Genomic DNA, 7,287 nt, shown 5'->3' with positions numbered 1-7,287 from the left:
TGTATAGTTACTATTTTGCACAATGAGATGCCATCTCAGTATAATTTAATTAGCCGATTAATAAACAAATATTACTGAGTATCTCTCGTGACTCCAGAGTGGGACACAGACTTGTTGCCCAAGGCCAACTGGGTAGGACACATTTCCTGATGATGCAGTAACCATAATTCAAACTTTTTTCCTGCAATAAAATAATTTATTACAAATGAAATGCATGTCCAACATGTAGGTGTTGTCTTAAATCATGATTTCTACCTCTCAAAGAAAAACTGAAGGCCACTGTAATAAAGATTCAGATTTATGGGGACTATGAGTGTCACAAACCTGCCTTACGACCCCAACACAGGGATGACCAACATGAGTGCAGTTGTGGGGTAACTGCACAGAATATTTGAAGTCAAGATGTACGGATGAGTCTGAATATTACGATTGTCACAACTTAGCACAGGGCTGCTAACTAACTGATGGGAACTGGACTTCATTGAGAATCACATTTCACAAGAAAGGAAATGATATCAATAAAATTTAGATTGTGCAATAAAATTTAGATTCTAATAAACCTTTCTCTGCACTGAAACATAAGCACATGATATAGTCCCCCAATCACTTTTTTTTTCCCCCAAACGGACAAATAAACTTCATGTGAGTCCATGGCTATTTCATTAAAACAATGCTCATCTTTTTCCATACTTTAAAATTTTGACTCACTAAGTAACTTTTCCTACTTAGATAAGAGATTTGCTGTTCCACGGAGCAGTATTGCAGAGTAGTTTGGGATATGAAGGCTGAAGTCTCACTACATGTGCTCAAATCCCCATTTATTGTCTTCTCAGTGCTGTAAGCTTAACTTCTTCTTATATCAGTTTTGTCACCTGTCAAAGGATCACGACACTAATACATTGTACATCGTAAGCTTTTGTGAGAATGAAATGGGTTAACATATAGAAAGTGCCTGACGTATAGAAGTAAACCCTAAATATGGTTTTAGCTATTGTTAAAAATACATTTTGTCCACTCAATCGAAGGTTAATAGAAATAGCTGAATATGGGGCCCTAGGGTGGGAGATGAGGGGTAAGAGAATGGAGAGAAAAAGCATAAAAATATTTTCTAAAGGCCAAAATAGCTCTTTTTTAAATCACTGGCCAGACTTTGGCTTATTGATACCTCAGGGTCTTGAAGAAATGCTCCCTCGGACAGCAAGATGAACAACCCCTGGCTGGATGGAACAGACGGGTCGTGTCAGGAGTGAAAAAGGGAGAACAGCTGGGCGTTTTCACTGATGCGACAAGTTTGTTTGCGACATAAGGTATTTGACTTTAGGCTCATATTTTAAGCCCCATTTTATATATTTATTTAACAGACTAGCAGATTGCAGTGCAAATTCACCTTTTGTGCTTTCTTTCATAGAATGAGTTTCCTAAGCCACATTATAATGTCACATACTGTAACTGCTTCCTCCTTTTCAAATGAAGATTTCAAGATAAATGAGAACTTTTGCCACAGATGTTATCAACATAAATGAGAAAGGTTAAAACAGATTTTTTTTTTTTTGGTTTTCCTTCAAGGCTGAGAAAAATTAAAATAAATTAAAAATGACTTGCCTAAAGACCACATCAATAAACAATATTGCCAGACATCCTGGGTTTAAAGCCTGTTCTCACTGTGTGATCTTAATCAAATTATTTAATTTTTCTAAAATTTGGTTTTCTAATCATAAAACAGGGGTTACGAGTATGCAATTATATAAATTAAATGAATACACATACAGTTCATGGAACAATGCATATAATAACTACCCATCAATGTTTGCCAATCTGTCATCATTAGCAATTCATGTCTGATGGAACGCACTCTATTAAAGGGTTCTCCTACAAGAAATCATATGAATATAGGCAATTTCCTCAGTATGACTAAGAAGAAACCAGTTCTAAGAGACAAAACTGAGAGCAGTTATATATTTATTATCTACTTTTCTATAAAGACATATATACAGCTGCAAAGATGGCAGCCCATTCCACTCCCCACCCCAGAGCATCTACAAGATGGTCATGACAGCCACATTCTTTCACAAAAGATGAAATTCATATGGGAAATGAACAAGGGGTAGTGGAAGGGGAGGTGGTGGGGGGATAGGGTGACTGGGTGACGGGCACTGAGGAGGGCATTTGATGGGATGAGCACTGGGTGTCATACTATATATTGGCAAATCAAACTTCAATTAAAAAAGATTTTAAAAAATTCATCAGCTGCTCCTCTTCGAAACAAGAGTGCCCACCCCCGAGATTGTGAATGTGGTCGAGCATTTCTGTGGGTAACACCCCACCAACTTGTCTGGTACCCCATGCTCTCATTTTCCTGCTACCAGCCAACCCCAGGTGCCCTAGATGCACTCACAACCACAGCAATAGACAGAATGGTCTACGTGGCCATCTTTCTGGAAAACTATCAAACGGTGCTAACAATAAAGGTACTCATTTTGAAAAAAAAAAAAAAAAAAAAAAAAACCTCATTTGCCATTACTTTTAAGGCTGGAAAGACAAAAGAAAGAGAAGCTAAAGTACACTGAACAAGTATATTCAGGAATCCTCTCTGGGCATTTCACATACTTGGTCTCCTGTGACATGGCACTGGCACCCTCACATTAGGTTAGCTTTTAGACACTTGAAATGAAAGCATGGTTTCATGTTGAAAACAATGACTGGATCATGAATCAGGGCACTTGGGGCAAAGGAGTGTCCGTGGTCTCTCACATTTGAAAATAATAATAACAATAATAATCATTTGAGACCTCATCGATCCATAAATGTATGATTTCCTTCCTCTGAAGTTGAGAAAAGAGACATCTCTTTTTTGTCATAAGAAAACTGGAATTTATGTAGCATTACTTATCTTATAATTTCTACAATTAGGAACCCCAATTAGTTGAGAGATACTTTGGTTTGGAGAAGCATGGGCTTTACGCTATTTTCCGTCCAAGCCTTTTCCTTTCAGACGTCCTTTTGAATCGTTATGAATTTGCTCTGCTTCCTCTTCTAAATTGTGAGTTCCTGAAAGCAAAAGGCCAGGTTTGGTCATCTGCTTTATTCCCTTTCTCCAGTTGGTAGCATAGATGCTTAATTTTAACAGATTAATGATTTTTTAATTAATCCATTAATGAATAGATTTAAGATGTTTTATAATCACTCCTGAACAGTTCTGCTTAGATCATATGACCTTTTTATTAGTATTTTCTAGGGAGTCAGATAATATGGCAACTACACATCTTAAGTTTTTCAGAACATTCCAGATTTTGAATGTTCTCTATGATTATTGCATCAAATGTTAGAAAATATGTCTCAGTTTCTGGCTTTAGAAATAGAAACACAGTGTATAAACCTCATACAACACACAGAGAAAACTGTAGCTTCAAGCCCTGGGGTTGAGTGGCAGGTCTTCAAGACCACTCAACTCCAGGGCTTGAAGCTACATGAAGGAAACAAAGGGTATGTCCTTAGGAATCCAAGAGACCTAGGTTCAAATCCTCATTCTATTCCTTAGTTAAGGCCTGCCATGATTCTTGCTGCCTTTGAAAGGCACTTTTTAATCCAAATCTTACTTGGAAAGTCAAATATTTATGATGGACAAGGGTAGGATTTTCTCCTCAGAGCAAGGTGAAGGACCCAGATATCAGCCCATTTAGTTCTTCCTCTTTGTCCTTCCTGTAGCCCATTGGGCCCAGGAAAGGAAAGCTCTAAGGAACAAAGTTTGAAAACCACTGATTTCGTCTTTCAGAATCTGGCTTTAATCATCTCCAAACTGGAAATGAAAATATTTACCTGAATCAAGTGCGTTTGTCCTGAAAAAGCTTTCATAGTCACAGCACTGCTTTGGTCTTTAGTCTTCAGATGACATCCTATTCTTAGAACCTTCTTCTGGCTAGGGAGAGCGGATTTGTGAACAGTTTCATTTTCCAACCCAACAAGTCCTGGCTCCTCACATTTTCTCTAATCTCTGCTTGTAAACTGAATAGTACCTTTTTCAGCTTGCTTCTCTCTTTCAATAGAGCTTAACACAGAGAGCTAGAATATTGTAAGAGAAAGGAGTTAGACTCCAGTTTTTGATGTAAAGAGGACCACGGGCATAAGAGATGGATGGAATTGATGGGGTCCGTATTTCCAAATCCAAGATCACCATACCCAACAGCTTAACCACCTGGTTCACAGGCATAGCTTTGCAGCTTCCAACAGGAATTTGAATTTTTCCACCCTTTGCTAATTGTGCAAAACTTTCTACCCCCAACCTCTTCTTGCCAAGAAGTCTCAAAGTCATTGAAAGTTTTGGTACTAGTTTACGTATCAATTGCCTATTGCTCCATGAAAAACCACCCCAGAAGCAAGAGATAAGACCACAGCTATTATATTCACTTACAATTCCCTGGGTTAGCAGTTTGGGCTGGGCATGGCCAGGTGGGTTTTGGGCTGGTTTCACCTAGGGTTATTTAGGAGGTTGTGTTTATTTGCTGACTCAGTGTCCGGTGGATAATCTACAATGACCACACACCCACGTGCCTGGTCTTTGTCAAGCTGTCTATGGCATCTCTGTTCTCTGCATTTCCAGCTGGCTGGGTTGGGCTCATTGTCATCTTGCTTCTAGTGTTGCCACTACAAACAAAAGAGGTTAGGTCCCAATAAACAGCTTTCAAACCTCTGTTTATGGAACATTTGCTAATACCACATTGGCCAACATGTCACATGACCAAGCTCAGAATCCAAGTTTGGAGAAATAAATGTTTTCTCCTGATGGGAAGTGTGCCGAAGCCAAATTGCAAAGTCATGTTTATACGAGGGCGGGAGGAACGGAAACCTTCTCTGAAACCATTCCACCACAGATTTATTGTAATCAATGACGCGCCATTTTTTTAAAAAAATCTATTTTTGTCCTGCTAGTCAAGTAATGAAGCCCAGGAATGTCTTACTTCTCAAAAAGAATAACAGTAGATTCAAAGTCGTACCTGAAATTGTTTCTCTCTCGCTTGAATTTAGATATATTTTCTTGGAAGAAAAAGGAATGTGGAATCGTATCTAATGTCTTGAGAATTATTCGTTATCCTAGGTTTCTTTGGCTGCAAGCCCAAGCATCCTTGGAAGGATATTGGCAGCTCACGGTTTCCTGGGAGGCTGGAGAACCAGGCCTTAAAACGTGTAGGAACAGAGACCCCTAAAAAGACAATGATGCAAAATAGACAGCGGAGGTTTATTCCTAGGTATAGTCTGGTGTTCCCTGGGACACAGTGAGATCTCAACATGAGGAGTATTCGTGCCTCCCTGATCCAGTTTTAATTTGAATGGCAACTCCACTTTTTAAGTAACAGGGAGCCATGGATGGCATCTGAGCATGGGATGTGTCAACTCCTCGGTGGAGGGCGGGCGGGCAGGTGCAACGGGGACACACTGACTCGCAACTGGAGTCAAGGGTTCTGCGTGCAAGTGTTGACAGGCGTCTTGACTGGAGGGTCACAAACCAGGACCGTGGCTTGGGAGAGACTAGCGTAGTTTAGCTTGGTTTGCAACAGGAAACGCAGAGACTGGGGAAGGGCAGGGCAGAAAGAGAGAAGAGGAGAGGAGTTAGATGGATTGTTTTATAGGGTTCATCACCGGCAAACCACGGAGCAGGGAGACGAGCTCACCCAGCAGGAGGCTCGGGGAAAGCCCCATGCTGGAAGCTTCCATGTTGGAAAGGCATATGTCTTTTCGGTTGTGTTATTGGGAAGAGATAATTTCCCCATCAAGCTATGATAAGAACAGGGGTTTTTCCAGATGGGCCATGGAGCATACAGCTATTTATTCAGCCAAAGTAGCTCAATAACCTCACTGCTGAGATGATTATTTCCTCTCTGTGGAAATGATTTTTCCTTCTTGAAAGAAGCCCCGGGGGAAGTGACTCAGTTTCTCTCAGGGCATACTACGTGAGGCCTGGGTCTACCCAGTAAGAGTCAGTGCCTCATCTTGAGGAAGGGTCGCCTACCGGGCCAAGGAGCTAACGAACATTATTCACGTATTCCATCTTAAATCGAGGCTCAAATATGCTCTTAGGGTTTTGTGATGGAGAAACGTGGAATAATGAAGCCCATGCATGATTAAAACATTACATCTAACAATACTACCGAGATTCTGGATATTTAGCACAAACAAAATACAGAATGTCAAATGTAGGAGTATCGTTCAAAAGACTTGAGACATGATTGCTGAAGGCTAGTGTGTGTGTGTGTGTGTGTGTGTGCGTGTGTATAAAACCAATTAAGATAAACATCAAAAATGTCAAATAAGTCATCCAGTCTTTTCAAAGAGGTAGAGGTCACGGTGTGCCTTCATGATGAGGGAAGACTTTATAGAAGTAGTATTTTAACCCGTATCTTGAAAGGTGGGTATAAGCCGTGTAAGCTTGAAGAGAAGAAAACAAAACCAAAATCCAAGTGTCCTCGCTTAGTGACTGTTCTTAGGTAAAAGTATGGAGGCCAAGAAAAAAAAAAAAATTAAGGTGGGTGTAGAGGACTTGGGTCAATGAATCCGACTTCCGATATGTGGTGAAGACAGAAGCATCCTGAATGTCTGGCGAAGGCGTGTAAGCTCTGTCGTGCGTGTAACCCAGAGGATCAAAGAGGAAATGCGAGATTGAGGAAGGAGGAGAAGCAGGCTCTGGGGAGGAGTCAGATGGTCCAAGTATAGACACAGGTTGGAGGAGGGAATGAACGGAGTCAGAACGAGCGGATACGGAGTTCCTTCCCGAAGGCGCGGCCTGCCACAGGACACTGAGCGGTGCTCCACATCTCAGATTCCGACTTGTGTCGGGCAGAGTTTATGGCAGGTGTGGAACCTGACGCAAGCTGATGTTGGGTGGGTCTTGCAAGGGACGCTGCTCTTTTCCATCCAAATCCTGAAGACACGGTCTCTGTCTGTAGCTAAGGTCAAGGACTCGGAAGGTTCTGGATGACTGCTGAAAGTGTCCCAGATGTCTACGCTTTGAGTTGACTACACTGTGTCACCTCTCCGTGTCTCAGCTCCCTGTGCTATGCAGTTTAGTTGATGATAGTTTAATTACTATAGATAACTCTCAAACGAATTAATACACGTAAAGGAAATGGAGTGGGGTCAGGTCCGTCCTTATTTACCACCAACGAGCAAATATATCCATGAGACCCATGACCACCTTTTAAGCCCAAACGGTACATGGGGCACCTGGGGGGTTCAGTTGGTCATGTGTCTGCCTTCGGTTGAGGTCACAATCTCAGGATCCTGGGATGAAGTCCT

The sequence above is a fragment of the Canis lupus genome, chromosome 18 (assembly GCF_011100685.1).
Source record: "Canis lupus familiaris isolate Mischka breed German Shepherd chromosome 18, alternate assembly UU_Cfam_GSD_1.0, whole genome shotgun sequence".
NCBI classification, from domain to species: Eukaryota; Metazoa; Chordata; class Mammalia; order Carnivora; family Canidae; genus Canis; species Canis lupus.
Note: the sequence above shows the minus strand (reverse complement) of the source record.